Source organism: Cimex lectularius, unplaced genomic scaffold, assembly GCF_000648675.2.
Source record: "Cimex lectularius strain Harlan isolate CLEC.00 unplaced genomic scaffold, Clec_2.1 scaffold188, whole genome shotgun sequence".
Taxonomy (NCBI): domain Eukaryota; kingdom Metazoa; phylum Arthropoda; class Insecta; order Hemiptera; family Cimicidae; genus Cimex; species Cimex lectularius.
In genome coordinates this window covers 1,006,903-1,025,144 of record NW_019392882.1, presented here as the reverse complement: position 1 = coordinate 1,025,144, position 18,242 = coordinate 1,006,903, and the positions used below count along the sequence as shown (strand labels likewise).

Sequence of the window (18,242 nt, the reverse complement as noted above, 5' to 3'; positions counted from 1 at the left end):
TTGTTATTTATTTATTGCTTTATGATTCTGAATTCCTAGTCATGTTAAAAATTGGAATTTGATATTTCATAGGCACGTACTCTTGCTGAATGTTCCAAAACAAAGCAAAAAATAAAATTCGATGCAAATACATTACTAGACCAAAGTAGGATAATTTAAACCAGTTATTGTGATCTTTCTACGACTTATTTTTTTTTTTAACGAAGGTTCGCAACAGCAGAGGATATATCAACCCTCGGGGTGCCGGTGTTTTCGAAATTAAAAAAAAATTTAAGTATGTCGGTTTCGAATGCAGGGCCACTGGATTCTAACCCGGGACCTTCACCTTATGTGCGCCGTGTCAACGCCTAAACCGCTGCGGCCACCGACGCCCCCTGACTTAAATGTTTACGTGGTTAAGAGCAACTAAGACCGCCAAACATTCTCCACTTTTCAACATTTCAACACTGTGATTGCCTTCAAATGTACGTATCACTAAACCCAAAACAAATATTTATAATATTGAATATATAACGTTTTAACTCCAGGGATGCCGTTTGAATCAAGGTCGCTGAGATTCGAACTTGGGAATCCTTGTGTCAACGCTCTAAAGGTGGCCATTCACGATCACTCCAAATGGAACCGCGCCAAGCCGTACAGCTCCATTTGGAGTGCCTGAAATTTGAGGGGGCATTCACGACCGCTCCACAGCCAGTCGCTTCGAACGTCAACCAGTGAATTACCTTCTCAAAATGGATGACGATCTCTCTTCTGTTTATTTACATATTAAAAGCAAAAAATCGAAGAGAAAATGGTGTAAGAAGTGGCTCCTGAACAAAAGCCGTAATACCCATATCAATTTGATGAAAGAACTTTCCCTTGAACCCGCTGATTGGAGGAACTATTTAAGGATGGTGAAACGTGTTATTTATTCATTATATTTAGTGTTCTATTGACCAAATACTTCTTTCAATTATTTAATCTTTTTTGTAAGGTTTTGGTTGAAATGAAAAAGCTAGTGCCACGAGCGGGATCTGAATCCATGGCCTTCGGGTAAATACGCCACTGCTCTACCACTTGAGCTATCGTGACTTCGATCCTCTCCGATACCAAAAAATGGCAAAAAGAGAGAAAATTCGAAAGGTTGTAGGTTGAGATGGAGAGTTGGTGCCCCAGTGGATCGAACTATCGAAGTCAGGATAGCTCAAGTGGTTAGCGCAGCGGCGTATTCAGCCGAATGTCGTGGATTCGAATCCCCTCGTGACACTATTTTTTCATTTCAACCAAAACCTTACAAAAAAAAATTAACGTCTTATTTATATTTACTCCAGCTTGTTACCCCCTTGATTAGAAAATAAAAGACAGTCATGAGAGAAATCATCACTACATGAAAGGTTGGCAACCACATTACGATTTCTCGCTACAGGGATGAACCAAAAAGAACTTAAGTTCTCTACTACGGTTTCTGATCATTGTTAGGGGTTATCAATACCTCATCTCTCATTGCATTTGTATCCTTTGTTTTGAAAACGTCGACCAACTGGTTGAGGATCGAATTTCTTTTATTTCTATCGTGGTAATATAATCATTGTCCACCACTTTCATAAACATGGTAAACTTTCATACAATTCAATCACCTCAACAATAAAATCTCGATTGGATGTCATTACAAATAAAGAATAAACGTTTTGACTTTTTGAGAATGTACGACGGAGATGTTTGCTCAGTGACAGAAAGACGGAGACTGCGCCAAAAAAACGAGGGTTTTCCCATTCACGACCAGGCCACCGCGCCAAAATCCCCAACCTCCACGCCAGATTTTCCCATTCACGAACGCGCCATGCCGTCGTCGCGCCGTAGATATTTGGAGTGGCGCGATGGAGTTTGGACCGGTCGAATATTCGGCACAGCCGGGCACGCCAGTTCAGTTTTGCCATTGGCGTGGTTTTTGGAACGGCGTCGCTCCGTTTGGCCTGCTTGGAGCTATCGTGAATGGCCACCTTAACCGTTGCGGTCACCGACGCACAGTGGTCCAAAAGCGACACAAAGTGTCAAAAACCTATTGGATGACCGAACACAAATCTGTTCATTAAAAACATCTTTTTAAACCGAAAGCTCCGGTGTTTTCCGAGATGTGACTGAAGCCTTTTATCAGGAATGACACTCGGGGCTGCTTTGGAAGTTAAAGTCCTCCCTTTTACCTACTACCTGATTCTAAAATCCTACCTAACCGACAGATTCAAGTCATCTCTATGGGGGCTATCGCACAGATGCAGGGGGTAACCCAAGAAAGTATTTTAGGACATCCTCTACACAGTATGAACAGATTCTGATACTATCCTTATCGTTTATGCAGATGGGCGCGATCCTTTGCTCTCATAAAGAACTCGTCATCTCAACGAGAAACCTTCAAACCCATGTCACATTGAGCAATGTTCAACCGGTGTCAAATGGCAATAAACATACAAAGCACATCGAAGAATAGCTCACACCTGCTACAATTATGTTAATATAGTGATCGAGGTTATGGTCAAGGTTGGGAGTGTTTTTTTAATCCAAAGACAATTCTACTAAACTTTCGATTTGATCGTATTCATCCTCAAGATTTTAATAACAAAAATAATGAAAACGTACATTTTAGAACACTGATAATATAATATTAAATTTCTTTTTACTTTTATATTTGCTTATATATTATAAAGAAATAAATGCAAAATTATATTATTACATAAAAATGGTAGTTTTTACCATGAAACTACCATTTTTATGAGTGCTGGATTACACTCACGGAGAAATAATATAATTTTGTATTTATTTCTTCATAATGTATTTATATAAAGTATTATTTTTCCCATCCACTCTATGTCGGTGTTCAAATACAATATTGTGTTACATGTTTCTCACCATGTACATTGTCAGAAGACAAGAAGCTTAATCCACTAGTAGAAAAAGATGGTTTTAATCACAAGTTAACCAGTCTGAACACAACTACATATACTAGTTTATGAGTATATATGAATATTTTTCAACCAGTGTACACTCCACCTTATCAAAATTATCAAAAGTAACTCAACAAAATAAACGAACTCAATTATGTTTTATTCTGAGACCAATTTGAACATACAGCAATGAACTTTGGGGTTCATTAAATGTTTCACCTCCAATGACCTCTATCCAGTCCCTGCAATCGAAAATCCTCCGAACCATTGTCTATGCATCCGATTTTTTCCTCTTCCAAACCATCTCGTCCAACTCACTAACGATATGCATGTGTGCGCAATGTAAGGGATGTGTCACCAGTGGGTAGCTTCATGTGCCTCAAATGAAATTTATATTACTTAATATTAATGTTTCATTACTCAATAGTGTCATAAAATTATTTATTTTGCAATTACAGTTAATTTACATATTGCTATTTTGGTCCAAGGTGTTAATATTATTTACAAAGCAAAAACAATCCACAAAACGCTAATAAACAGGATTTGGACATACGGTATAGAACTGTACGGCGAACCGCTTAACCTACCATAGCCAATGTTTCTAATCCTTTCAATCTGAATCAATTGTAACAGCTCGAATTATGAATACAATACTACCAGCCAAAACAACCTTGAAAGTCCAAAAATTAATTAAGCTCCGAGTAATCTTACGATGCCCAATAGTTCCCAACCTAAGGCGTCTCAACGCGACCTCATTTCTGTGGAATAGTTATCAACTAGCGAAGTGCAATGAGCAAAAAACATTGATTATTTCCTCCAATCAATTCGACCATATATGTAAATAGTTGTAAATATATTTACTTATCCTCAAGTTAAATCTTTTAATTTAAATTCCAGATTGTAATTTTTAAAAAAAATGGCATAATATAAATCGTAATTGCATATAAATAAATTTATCATACTAATGTACTTAATTATATTGGTCAGCTTGCGAAAACTGGTATCTCTCCTATTTCAGCTAGGCAAAAATAAAAAGCGAATTTTTACGAATTTTGACATGATGATGACGAACTAATTATTTATATGTTAAATTCTCATAAACAAGTGAATTTATTTAAATATTTTTGTAAATTTTGATAAATCCAACCTTCTTTTTACTTTTTTAAGTTATATGTTTATACAAACGGGCAAATGCATCGCACATAAAAAATATACAAGACATTTTGTAATTAAATATTAAATTGGTACATATGAAAAAACAAAAGATTAAATTTTACATTTGTAAATATGTACGTATTCTAATGATATATGATATGATAGTAGATTGGATTATAAGGAATATTTAATTTGAAAGAGGTAAATTTTAAAGAATTTATTTTGAAACTAATCCGAAGAATGTTGGTTATGAAGGAGGCTGCCTTTTATTATTTTTTCCAACAATTTAAACTCTGGTGACCAACGGCACAGAAATGGATTTAAACCTAGTTTAATTTTTTCGTCGTGTACAGATAGCTTGTATATTTCATTTTTTAAAAATCGTCTGAATTCTGTCTTCTTTTTTTAAATCTAGTATAAGTAATATATATGGAAACTTCTAAACCAATTTTCTCGGCCTATACACAGCAGTTTGACAAGATACAAAAGTATGTTTCCCTTTTTATTAACAGTAACCACTCTCCAACGTTCCAAAAAACCCAGACGTCCTTCTCGAAACTTGTCACCATCGGGGTGTTACGTATAAATAGGTACAAAATCCTTGGATTATTTTAACGTAAGGGCCCTATCAAAATCGGATAAACAAGTTTCTGAATAATCCTATTGTATTATATGCAATGTGTAAATCAATTGTTTACTTGTAAAGCCGTAAACGGATGAATAGTGAGTCTTTGAGTCCTTTCTTTCCTTGAGTCCTTCAAATAATAAACCACTTCTCGCGTATTTGTTACGGTTTTTTCTAAATAATCTATTTCAAGGGGAGAAACCTAAGTCCCTTTTTGGGCGTAGGAAGCTTTTAAAGATTTCCACTTTTTGTCTATAACCTTGTTCTGGTCCGGATCAGTCCTGTTTGCTGGTCTCAGTTATCACACCGACTTCAATTTTCTATTTTAGATTTCTCTAGTTGTTGTGAGAATATCTTCAACCTGATTAAGCCTGACCACCTTCATTTACCTTGTACCTCTTTATAATTTTATCAGTAGCTAATTCTTATGAATTACCCACCCCCCTGGCAATATACATTTTCCATTTGCACGTAAAAGCCTGATTAAAGATCAAAGCTAACTAATAATTGTTATAATTTTTTAACAGCGTAACAATAACGTTACATGAAGTTTTTTCGGAGGATCTACGGACAAATATAAATAAATAACGTTACAATCAAAATAAAATATTTTCGCTAATGCAAAGCATTATTTGTACAGGAAAAAGAATGGGGCCACAAGAAACCGTAAGAACTGCTGGAAAAAATTAAGAGAACAACATCCAGTATTGCAGTAGGGCCACTGATGATCATCATTCATAATGACAACCTTATCATGTATCGTGGTGTCTTGCATTCAATTACAATTATACGATTGTAAGCCACGAAGTGTCATGCATAGTTTAAGATTAAGTCATTATTAGTGAACGAAGAAAAATCCTGTCGGTCTTTTAAAAACTAAGCTATCTTCATAAACGGTTTAAAGATTCTAACACAATTTCATCAAGATGGATTGGATCCAAACGAAACACAGGTTTCCCCTGGTGGTTGTTTAATAGGTGTAATACAATCCACCGCAGGTAACATCAACTGGAAATTCAGGTATGTTTTGCGCAGAAATGGATGCGTCCAGCGGAAGTGGCCACTTTCCGCAATCGACCGAGCACCAAGGGCGCAATTAATAACTTAATAAATGACCAAATTGGATCTTTTCCATGGAAGTCAAATCGCCTACGAAAACGACAAAGTGCCTTTATAAGCCTATAAAGTGAAAGACAGAAAAACATTAACTTCCCTTATCGTTTCATATGCTATCGGTCTCCCATAACCAAACTTTTTCAACATCTTTTCTTTTTCATCACCTCCATTTGTAACAAATTAATAATAACGGAAAAACATGGTTTTCAACCAAACAAATTCTGAAGTTAGAAGATATTAAATATTGAAGTCATTTGTACGGAGATCAGTAGGCATTAGCTTTATCCATAAGGCTTTCATGAACCAACAGCACGGATACCTTGTTATTTTCATGTAAGTTAACAGTCTCGATTACAAATGAGTAATTCTTGGTCCAAATTTTTTCGAGGCAAAATCTTCCCATTATTGCCATTTAGAGTCCGTTATTATTTCTCATCCGTATTGATGATGTTGCTGAAGTTTTCCTTCTTAATATAATTTTAGTGATCTTTGCTGACGTTATAAATTTGCAATAAATACTTATTTATGAAGGTATTAAAGATTTTAGAAAGATTTGATTTTAAGCTGTTAATATCATTGCATCTTAAACACAGATGCAGGTGTGCCTCAACCTGCTTATAACCTACACTAGAACAGCGGAAAAGACATATAAACGCATACATAATATAATAGATTTTTGATTTACCCCCGTTTTTAAATATGTAAGTAAATAATACTCGACTATACTGATCGATACACTGTATTGTACTTTGAGTTTATGGCTCTGTTTATACCAAGAGAAATATAGTGATTTTCAAGCTTGACTACTAAATTATTTAACATGGAGTAAATCAACCTTGAATCCTGTTCGATCCAAAGTTGCTCTGCCACAATTATTGTTGACAACTCCTTTAACTGTGCCGCCCAGTTTATTTAGCTCGGCAGTGATGTCAACACTCCGCATTATAGTTCAAAAGCAAATCTTGGGAATTCTATCTTCAGGGCTTATCCACTGTTTGAGCAATTTTTTAAAACATACGTCAAAAGACTACCACAACTGGTTTCTAACCTCGCCAGATAATGAGGTGTGTTCTAAGACAATCGCGTTTGTACAGCTTCTACGCTTCTTGGATAGCTAACACCCCACAACTCTGAACAATATAGAAACGCTGCCCTAACAACGGAGTAATACAATTCCATCAAGTCTTCTTAACTATTTGCGTTAGCTTTATTGAGAAAATTTCTCAACAGCAAAAAAGTTTACAAGTAGATAGGAAAAGATGGTAAGAAGAATTGGATAACATTAGTACAAATTCACTGATTTTGTGGTCCGTTTATTACAATTAATTAAGGTTTTTAGTTGAGATAAAAAAGCCAATGGCACGAGCGGGATTCGAACCGTGATCTTCGGCTTGATACGCCGCTCTCTACCACTGGAGCTATCGTGACCTCGATCCATTCTGACACCAACTTCCTATCTCAACCCCACCTTTTGAGTTTTCCCTCCTTTTTTGCCATTTTTCAAATGTCGTGTAATCGGATTGGATTCTCGACGAGAAATGAAATGGCCACTGAGAGCTTTAGTGAAGTATACTTCATTTTAATTCATTAAATTCACTAATTTCGTGGTCCGCTTGACCAATTAATTTATTACAATTAATTAAGGTTTTTAGTTGAGATAAAAAAGTCANTGTATTCGTTAAATGTAAACAATGTTTGATAATCCCAGGCCCTGAAAATGATCTCAATAAAGATCGAAACGTTGGCACGATAAAGAAAATGTTTTTCTGAACCCTACATTACACCCCAGACCGCATGTCACGATTTCTGTATAATTATTAATTATATTGATATTGCAAAAATTAAGGCAACTATGAAAAGCAAAATTTGTAGTATTCTCTTGGTGAAATAATTTCAGATTTTTCAAACTCTTCTGATTAAAATCCACCCTAATTTTCCACTTATAAATTTCTGAAAAGGAAAGTATTAAATTCAATAATAGTGTGCATTGACACATTTAGATATGGATTTAAAACTGATTGTTACGCCGCTGCTCTACCACTTGAGCTATCGTGACCTCGATCCACTCGGACACTAACTTCCCATCTAAACCCCACCTTTTGAATTTCCCCTCCTTTTTGCCATTTTTCAAATGTCGTGTAATCGGATTGGATTCTCGACGACAAATGAAATGACCACGGAGAGCTTTACTGAAGTATACTTCATTTTAATTCATTAAATTCACTAATTTCGTGGTCCGCTTGACCAATTAATACATTAAAATTTATTAAGGTTTTTTAGTTGAGATAAAAAAGTCAATGGCACGAGCGGGATTCGAACCCACGATCTTCGGCTTGATACGCCGCTGCTCTAACCACTTGAGGTCGTCACGATAGCTCAAGTGGTAGAGCAGCGGCGTATCAAGCCGAAGATCGTGGGTTCGAATCCTACTCGGGCCATTGACTTTATTATCTCAACTAAAAACCTTAATTAATTGTAATAAATCGGTACAAATGTTGTCGTTATATTTTTGCAAATAGGCTTCTTGTCCGTCTATTCGAACAGAACTTAAAAAAATGTTTTTTGTGTTTGCTTGTATGTTGGTTACTTTCTACAGAGACATTCACACAAAAAAAAAAAAATAATTAACTTACGTCGCGTCCTGGTAGATCTCCAGTCCACTCATCACTCACCTGAAAAATAAATAAAATCAGTCATTAGAAAGATTCACGATAGATGTTGATTATATGTAATTGTCCTAGCCGCATAATTTATGCGCGAACGACATATGGTTACATATAAAATTGTCAGCAAATTTATCCTAGGAAACCTAGTAAATATTTTCTATCCTGACAACTTCCTAGAATGTACATACACCAAAACCACCATAAAATATATTCTTGGAGTTCCACATACCCCTCATTTACAATTCCCTTGTTTGTATCACCATTTCCTCGTCCAATCATCGGACAAAACATGTGTACCTCTGTATTCGGATTATATCTATTGTTTTGTATAGCGAACATAAATCGAGAGTGAACAAAGGATAATCCGATTACTCCAAAAAATCCAAATTTGATTCACCCATGGGAATATGAATATGAACATAATTACTATGAATGGAATGGGAAGAGTTAGACAGTGAAAATGTTTCTTTTCTTTCTCGAAAGAACGTTACGCTTGGCCGCTCACAAGTAATGTATTCATCGGCTCTTTTCAAACTATCCTTCCGAGAGGTAGTTCCTTTCATTTCAAACCTTAAGAGTTTTCCTTCTAAAATCACGTTCCCGTTCAAAACAATAAAAAACAACGTGAGTCGTTGACCCGGCTTAAGACTGCCAACGGCATCCTTTATTTTCCTAATGAGTGACCGGTAATTACGAGACATTATAAATTTTCGTTAAGTTTCCACATTCCATAGGATATTTGGCTTTTATTTATGACATGGAATAAAAAATATATCTTATAACTAGTCAAAAAATTAAAGGAAGAGAATTAAAAAAATGGGAAAACTGACTTGTACAGATTAATTGATGAAAGCACCAAAAGAGGTCAAAGAAGGATCAAATTCAAGGTGATCAAATAACTTCCAACATTACATTTTAAAACAAAAGATAATATTGTTATTCTTTACCTATTTACTTAACATTGACATTTTAAAAAATGAATTAATCGTTATTAATCACGAACCAGAATACACAAAATTTACTAGAAAGCAGCTTTCCTAAGCATATTGAAGTCGTTAACATATATTAATACAACATTAATAACATATTTCATACGATGTAAAGGTTGCGTAAATACCCAAAATATCTAAGACAATAGGATTTATGCTTTTTAATGTCATGTTCTCAGTTTAAAAAACTGGACTGAAACATGATTACAGCAAGTTAGCAGGTCTAACTAGAAAGTAACAAAATAATGCAATTGTATTATAAATAATGTCATAGGAATTTACTATTGTTGGAATTATGTTTAGGCTTGATCTGGTTCTTACAGGACATAAATCAAGATATGAGGGAAGACAAAAGATCCAAGACCGATCTAAATCGTAAAAGGCTATTTACGAATAGCATGTTAGTGAGACTAGTCTAGTATTTAGATTTTATCTCCACCCAAACAATTCTCGACGTAAAACCTTTACCTCCAGGTACGACACGGGGTGAATGCACCATTGTAAACCGACTCTGCGACATAATTCCAAATGCTTCTTTAATTGTCACTGCCATGTTACACAGAATACATAAAACCAAGAAAATAATTATAAATTGATTTAAAAAAGTTTTGATAATAGCTATAACAAATACAGTGTGGCGCTGGCCCGAAGAGAGAGGGAGAGAGCGAAGAAACAAGAGAGGGGAAGGACACGAGAGAGTTATGAACGGTACCGTGTGAAGACAGGATTTTTTTTGGGAGCTGATTATCTGCACTTCGTTAGACTTCCTTGGCTTCAGGATCATGCAAGAGGACTCCTTTCACACATCGGAGACCAATATTCAAGAATAGCAACAGCGAGGCAAGAATTATCAACTTACATACAATTATCAACCATCAACTTTAATTTGTAATCTTTCCCTAATTAAATTAATATAAGATATTCAAAGGATACTATTTATAGTATTGCAAGCACGTATGTACATAGTTTTCTGAAATTTTGCTCATTGCACATGTACCTTTGTATGTTAAGTTTTTTTTTAACTTGAGAAGTTATATAATGTATTCTATAAGAATGACAAGATTCTTTGAATTCTTTTTTTTAACAAAAAAAAACTTAACATACAAAGGTACAACCACGCTCTGCTACCAATTTTTGTAATGAAACGTGCTGTTGTATATTAAAATAAAATCTTCGAAAGTTTTTATTTTAATGAATCTTATCTTCTGTCCAAAAATAAACATCTATTAAGGGGGACTTATCTTGCTGGAGTTATATATTTTGATTAAAAAAATATTTCCTTGTACTTGAGAAGTTATATAATGTATTCTATAAGAATGACAAGATTTTTTGAATTATTTTTTTTAAACAAAACAAACAAACAAAAAACTTAACATACAAACATACAAAGGTACATGTGCAATGAGCAAAATTTCAGAAAACTATGTACTTACGTGCGTGCTATAGTATAAATAGTTTCCTTTGAATATCTTATATTAATTTAATTAGGGAAAGATTACAAATTAAAGTTGATGGTTGATAATTGTATTGTATAATTGTATGTAAGTTGATAATTCTTGCCTCGCTATTGCTATTCTTGAATATTGGTCTCCGATGTGTGAAAGGAGTCCTCTTGTATGATCCTGAAGCCAAGGAAGTCTGACGAAGTGCAGATAATCAGCTCCCAAAAAAAGCCTGTCTTCACCAGGTACCGTTCATAATTCTCCCTTGCCTTTCCCCTCTCTCTTGTTTCTTCACTCTCATCCTCTCTCTTCGGGCCAGCGACACACTGTATTTGTTATATAGCCAATGAAGTGAATGTACTGGTGAAATAATCACATTTAAAACGGCTTTTTCACAAGAATGAAAAACGTGTGTGGTGATTAGTGACCGTTAGTCGATGATTATTCGGAAATCGTGAGATGCGGTCTGGTGCAATGTACGTTTCAAAAAAACATTTTCTTTATCGTGCCAACGTTTCGATCTTTATTGAGATCATCTTCAGGGCCTGGGATTTATAAACATTGTTTAAATTTAACAAATACATACACAAAAAAGTGAATTTATACAATGCAAAAAAAATATATACTTTTGATATTCAATCGAAGTATTTCTACACACTCAAAGTGTTTGTTTTCTGCGTAATTGTGCCATTCATGCGTGTCGTGTTGGGAGTGCCAGTGATATATTGCTGTTTTATGTTTATATACGTATTTTGAAGGGGAAGGAAGTCGGTAGAGAAAGACATTTTTGTATAAGGAGTCGCCTTCTTTGAGGTTCACCATTTCATGTTTTTCTGAAACCCACATCACATCAGACCGCATCTCATGATTTCCGAATAATCAATGGAAAAAGTAGTAAATGAAGTCACTTCTTTAATTATTAAGGGCAAACAGGTGAAAAAAATAGATCCTCAGGAATATCTTATAGTCATGATGCGCCCATCTGATTATCGATCTGCAAATATTGATTTATAATCTTAGAACAATGATTTCGAAACCGGTTTATCGAAGACACCACCTTCCGGAGAACTCAAATGAACTAGCAACCTTTTTTTTCGATCCGACGACTAGAATTAACCTTGATTAGAGCAATTTCAGTATTCAGCTACAAGTAAATCGCAACAACATGCCTCCTTATGAGCTGTAAGGCACATCATTTATCCGAAAGGCAACGCGATCGATAGCAGCCGCTTGGGAGACGTGTCGGGTTCATGTTAGCCATTTCTTAGGTTTCATTTTCCCCTTTGGATTCATTGAAACCACATCGAAAAATTCCTGCAATGGATTTGCACCTAGAACATCTATATATATGGATCTATATTCCCAGGTAGTCAAAAGTATAATATAAATGGATCTTCTCTTTGATCATCGTATTTCAGGCAAACTAGAAAAAAGGAAAATGAAAAGTTAACTATGTTGTGCTAATTGCTAATTTTTTAATCGATTTTATTAATCCCTCAAGTCGATTTTATGTGCGGATCCACCGAGGCTTCAATCACCAGTGAGAATTATTAGGTAAAGTACTGGATGAAAGGTGTATGACAATGGGGTTCCGACGGTGGTTTAGTTTAGAATGAAACCACCCTTTTTTATGGGATTAGGCTAAATGCAAGAGAAACATTGAGGGAGTGTGGATGTATGGTTAGATACTTAGAAAGGAACTTAGGGCGGTCTAAGTATTTTAAACTAAAAGGATTGAAGTTTAAAGTGAAACTTATTATTATATTGGCACTGCAGTTAAAACGGCCCCAGGTTTCACCATACGTTTCTGCTTCATATTGAGACTGCTTTCCAACGTCGGACACCCAATTCAGTAAAGTCATCCATTTTCCTCTGGACCTTTTCTCATACACTTGCATCCTTTCTTGATTTTCGACTTAATCCTTATTTCCCAAGCCTATGTTGCCACTGGTCTTGTAAATCTTGTAAGTCTTAGCGTTACGTGAAATGTTCCTGAAACTTAGCCAATGAAAACAAGCATCTGTTGCTGGCTTCTATTCTCACTTTACCTCTACTTCGTTCCTACTCGCCATTATCATTCCTAGATAATTAAAACTATCCACAGTAAGAAAACACGTGCTCGTTTAACCGCACGATTTCAGGGATTATTGGGTGATTCCTGGATGTCCGCATATGAACGGATTTCTCTTCGCTGACCTTCAGGTCTATGAGCTTTGCTTGCTTTTCAAATTCCTCCAGAGTTCGTCTAATGCTGCCTTAGTGCCACCTGTTATGATTTTGTCATCAATAGTACAAACAGTGCTGTCCGGATTTATCGCTCTTATTGCCCTTTCTAGAGTCAGATTAAACATTACTGGTGCCGCCCGATCACCCTGCTATAAACCATTGTGCACGTTGAAGGTATTTTATTGGTTCAAAGTGTTTCAAGTAAAGATAAGAGATATTGAAATTTTCAGGATATTTGGAAGAGTCATTCAGCAAGATAGAATGTCCGAGGCACCTGGTAGGATGCAGTTTAGCTGCCACAACAGTTCCGATGCCATACCATCTCAAAGGCTGGATACTTGAGTGACTTCAAAAGACTAATTGGTGATAACGAATAGTGGTAATGGGTTCGATTGAGTAGGCGGATCAATAGAAGCTTTTCGCCTGTAATGGGCAAAAGAGTGATGGGTCGGTCGGTAGGAGCTAGGAGGATACTGATTATGTTTGATTAGGAGATGGACACGGGTTGGTCAGCTTCGAATAGATAACTTTTAATATTATAGCTTTTGATGATGAAGGTGACTAGGTTGTATCCTAGAATTTTATTTTTAGTAAGTTTTTAGATTGATGGGTGTTTGATGCTTGATTCCTCAGGAGAGGTTTAGTAAGGTTTGAGAGAGAGAGGGGGGAGAGGTCAAATAGGAAAAATAACAGCTTTATGCATTCTGTATATTTTATACAAATAATATTGTTAACTTGAATGTTTCACTCATACGCATTTCGGCTTTACGCCATCTTCAGCGACTACTAACTTATAAATTTCTGTATGTGAACAATAAAAAAGCAGATACTATCTCGACATTTTTCAATTTGCAAAAACCTCCGAGTTAAGTCTATGTTTGTTGATTAATAATAAAAAGATAATGTAGTCGTTTTATAAATTACAGGGAAAAAATGAATAATGCCACAGACATTCCTTTATCCTCGGACGGTATTTTCGATTCAACTCAACCACTAAAAGTCCGAAAGGGTCCATAAGGCATCTAGGCCAATAATAAAAACCGTCACGGCCTTTCCTCTTTTGGCGACTTCCTTGTATAACAGAATTGTTATCTAAGCCGGTTATCAAAAATGCGGACACTGGGCGAACAATCATTTTCAAACTGGAAGAATCGACGGAAGAACTAAAACGAGTAGGAAGAAAGAAAACTTATGAATTCAAACTGTTTATGCATTTAAAAAAGAAATATATAGGCTGTAAAATTGTTTTATAAATTTTCTGAATAATCAGAATTTTGAATCGTACCGATAGAAACAGCTAGTTTCTATTAACCCAGTGATGAAAATAAAGAACTATAGTTGTATTATAACTGTACTATTTATTATACTATAACCACTAGTTATTTATTGTTGAAAACATAAATTCAGCTTTTTTAACAAGTCGAACCGAGTATAGGATCAAAAGGCGAAAAGGTCAATTTCATTGATGTCTTCCACTCATTTCCATACTGGGCAGGGGCAGTTCTTTCTCAACCTCCCATTCATTGGGCGAACTAGTCCCACTTCCGTGACCGCTCTTCCTGTCAATTCTTTTGGGCTAGGGCGAAATAAAAAGACGGACTCTCAAATCAAGTCTTAGAAGTCGTATCACGAACGGGGCTTATTTACAATTCAAGATCAGCGCCTAACGCCAAGTCGGAATGTTTTATTTAAAGACGAAGGCAAAGATGTAAACAAACAGGAATTAAAGCCCCTTGGATAGGACCAAGGACTATGAGGAATTTATTTCGATTCCGTTTTTTATTAATCAATTAATTTAATATAAGCATCCTTTAGACAACCTCTTAAGCAAACAAAGAATGAAATACGTAGCACAGAAGAATGTAAAACTACATAAAGTTGAAGTTTTATTCGGACTCAACAATGTTCCATGATATTTAAAAGATAAACGGTCTTAAGCAAATACTGCACAGAAGAAACTAAAACTAAAACAAGCCTCCGAATTCTGGCATTTTTTGTTAACCCCACATTTAATTGCTATATCTTTTTGTTTATCAATTTGCTGAATTAAGCTGATTCTACAACCTTAAATAGGGTGTAAAAAATAAAAGTTTTACTAAAACAAACATTGTACAGAAGAAGTAGCACAGAAGAAACTAAAACTACGCAAAGCATCGAATTCTGGCTTTTCTTGTTAGTTTACCAAACTATTGTTATATCCTTTTTTGACCAATTCACTGCATTATGCAGAATCGACAAACGTATATCGTCTTTAAATAATAATGGCATGCTTAAATCCAACACTATACAAAAGAAATAGCCCAGAAGAAACTAAAACTACGCCAGGCGTCAAATTCTTGCATTTCCTTTAGTTTACCATAAAACTGTTATATACTTTTTGCCCGATTCACTGAATTATGCTGAATCGTTAAACTTACATCGTATTTTAAGTACAAACACTTTAAGCCAACATTGTACAGAAGAAGAAGAAAAGAAGAAACTAAACTACGCAAGGCGTCAAATTCTGTCATTTCTTGGTAGTTTGACTTTGTGGTACAATTTTTATACAGTTTTCATTAAATTGCTGAATTATGCCGAATCGACAATCTAACATCTATTTAAAAGATAAACGTGAATTATACAACTAAAAAGTGTAAAACCATTTCATCAGTGCAACTCCCATCCCATCCCAACTTCAATGTAAAAATGCTCCTTATTTTAACCGTCTTATCGGCCACCTTTCACCTTGCTGATTCGAGGCGAATTTCAAGGTGGCGAATTAAACCCGTTCTCCTTCCTTCCTCTTACAATCAATGACCCTCTAATCATAACAAATTGCTTAATCGAGCGATTGTTGATTGGAAATTTCTATAATGTTGCAAGCAAAAATCTGCCGTTGCGATAAATAAATAAATCAAATAGATAGAAACGAGGAGTTTGTTTTACGATCCTGAAGAACGCATAAACACTGGAAACAACTTACTGGGCTGTTCAATTGTGTTGAAGGTAGTACAAGTAAGGAAAAGAAGCGATGACCTTCCACGTCCGTGCGTTGCCTCTTCCTTCGCGATAAACGGCTTCCTTGATGTCACTTGTAAGGGGGACAAATCGTTTTGTCACCTGCTACTGTCTGGACATTCTGCTTTCACAGCTGGTCGAAACCTTTTCTCAAATGTGTGTCGAGGTCGACGGGATTCGAATTATGATAATCCCTACGCGTCCATCCTTTTTGGGATTTCAAAAAGCAAAAGTACATAACACAATATGCTTTTTAGGAAACAAATAGGACTTTTTTTTATTAAATTGAGAAATTGTTTGCTTATTTCCCTATTTCAACAGGTTTTTTAATATAATTAACCATTTGACAATGAACATAAAACAGTCATATTAGCCCTGATTTAAAATTCTAGTATTTATAAAACTTGTTTTCATCCAATGATACAAATTAAATTTTGCAAAGTGTGGAAGGTAGAAATCTAGAACAAGGTAATTATTTATTATTATTATTCTAGCCCAGTCTAATCTATCTAACCAAAAAAAACCTCCATAAATGTTTCTTGTGTTTATTTGTACTCAATCCTGATCTACCTCTCCTTATCAGTGAGTTGGCGTGCCTCACCCTGCTTATTCCCAGATCAGAGGAGCGAAAATAGACAGTCCAAAAAGATCGGAAACGACCAATCCGCGGGTTGGTCTCACAGAAGACTCAAGAAGAAATCTCACATTATCAAATAAAGTTTGGAAGAAGGTAATGATTGCAATTTGTGTCTAATTGCAATATGTCTTCGCGTGCACCGAACCAATAAACAAAAATTATATCTCCATACAAAAAATAATAAATTCTGTAATTAACATTGATATGTTATTGACCTGGATATACATTATTTGCGTGACCATTTTGCGCCATCGGGGAGCGCATATGGATTGGGTTAGGCAAGAATGAGCTGGTTAAGGTCATGTTGGGTATAGTGAGGGGGGTTAGGATTACGGTCACCATAATGAATACATTTTCAAGTAAAACTTTGATCAAATTGGTTTGGATGGCTCTTCAACAAGAATCTTTCATTTCAAGAAATAAAATTGGTAGTTATGCCCAAAAAAGTTATCCGATCGGCTTCGAATAGGCAAAATAGAATAGCGGTGAGAGTGAAGACCAGTTAACTAGGCCAGATTCTATAAAAATTATTTTCCAAGTCCTTTCACTTTAATTGAACTCTACTTTCTATGTCACAGTCGATTCGTCATTTGTATTCTTGTCGATCGGCCATTCAGGACAGGTAGGAAAAACACTTCTATTGATACGGGGAAAAAATGAAGATAACGATTAAAATTTAAGATCTTAATCGTCGGCTAATAGTCTAATGAGACCATGGTATGAAATGGGAGAAAAACGCCGTGATAGCTATATTTTATTAATGTGAAGACCAACAATACACGCCCTGCATAAACTTGAACCTCGTCACTTTAGTTTTTTCGTGATTACAAATGAGAAGGACTTCGGGAGTCGGCGGACATGAAACGCGTCACGATCATTGAAAGTACGCTCTACGTCCTGGCGAATTAATTTCGTATGCTGTACGTTTGCAACAAGGAAAGTATAGGCAATGTCGTTTTCAACTCTCTAAAACCGAACAAGGGGCAAGAAAAAGTAAATAATAAAGGTCAATTTACAGGTCTATTGCTAAGCATCTTTTCCAGAGTATACTTTGCTAGGTTATTTAAAATAATTCAAATAATTAATATGGTCAATTAGACCACTAAACCTAAATGGTTATTTAAAATTTAAAAAAGTGTTTTTAACTTTCTTAAATGATTAATTCCCATACTGTCTTCAAATGTTACTGTTATTGGTATAATTATAACCACTGTGTCGAGGTCACACTTCGTATTTACTGACCTTCTTTAAATTCTAATGACTATGAATTTAATTTAATGTACTCAGATTTCTCTACGTGTGTTTGTATATTTTTAACAACAGCCAAACTATTTAAAATATCCCAATTTATCTATAGTCCTAAAACGGTTGAATACTTAAGAATGTTTTACACAAATTTAAGATCAATGAATTCTGCCTTGATGCTCAGACCCAGTATTATCTAGAGATGACGTTTTATTCGAGAATTTTG

General features: G+C 35.3%; 1 protein-coding gene across 4 annotated transcripts in view; it reads right to left on the bottom strand.

The window, feature by feature from the left end:
* LOC106674383 (protein gustavus) overlaps nt 1-18,242 on the bottom strand; it is a 380,850-nt gene that overhangs the window by 298,167 nt on the left and 64,441 nt on the right. For 2 of the 4 annotated variants that reach the window (XM_014407043.2, XM_014407041.2), the window contains exon 2: nt 8,448-8,486. The exons of the other annotated variants lie outside the window; for them this stretch is intronic. The gene's annotated coding sequence lies outside the window, so the exon portion shown is untranslated. The remainder of the gene's footprint in view (nt 1-8,447; nt 8,487-18,242) is intronic. 4 annotated transcript variants of the gene reach the window in all.